We start from the raw sequence: 436 nt of genomic DNA on the forward strand, positions 1-436 counted from the left end.
CGCTGGCTTGGGATGCCCCAGAGCCCCAGACTGCCGAAGCTTGGGAGAAGGTAGCAGGGAGCTGTCATTGCAGGTTTTCGCTCTTATCCCTTGGCTGAGTGACTTTTGCTCTGTCCTGGAGTGGCTGTGTTTGGGTTCAGCATCCCCAAATATCTCCCAGCTCAGGAATGCAGCCCCCCCGAGATTGGGAAACCAAGGCACCGAGAGCACGAGCCACAGGGCAGGAGCAGACCCATCTCCCGCTGGCTGTGATGGATGGGACCTGTGGAGACCACAGGGTACTAGCACCTGGGATTTTAGGAAAGCTTTGAGATGCCAAGGGGGCTGAGCAGCCCCAGGGCCGGGACCAGGTCTCCCCTGCCACCGGGACCAGTAGCAGGGCTTGGAAAACCCTGCAGCCCCCTTCTCCCAGCTTGCTTTCCTGCAGGGAAGGTTG

The sequence above is a fragment of the Egretta garzetta genome, unplaced genomic scaffold (assembly GCF_000687185.1).
Source record: "Egretta garzetta isolate BGI_Z169 unplaced genomic scaffold, ASM68718v1 scaffold488, whole genome shotgun sequence".
NCBI classification, from domain to species: Eukaryota; Metazoa; Chordata; class Aves; order Pelecaniformes; family Ardeidae; genus Egretta; species Egretta garzetta.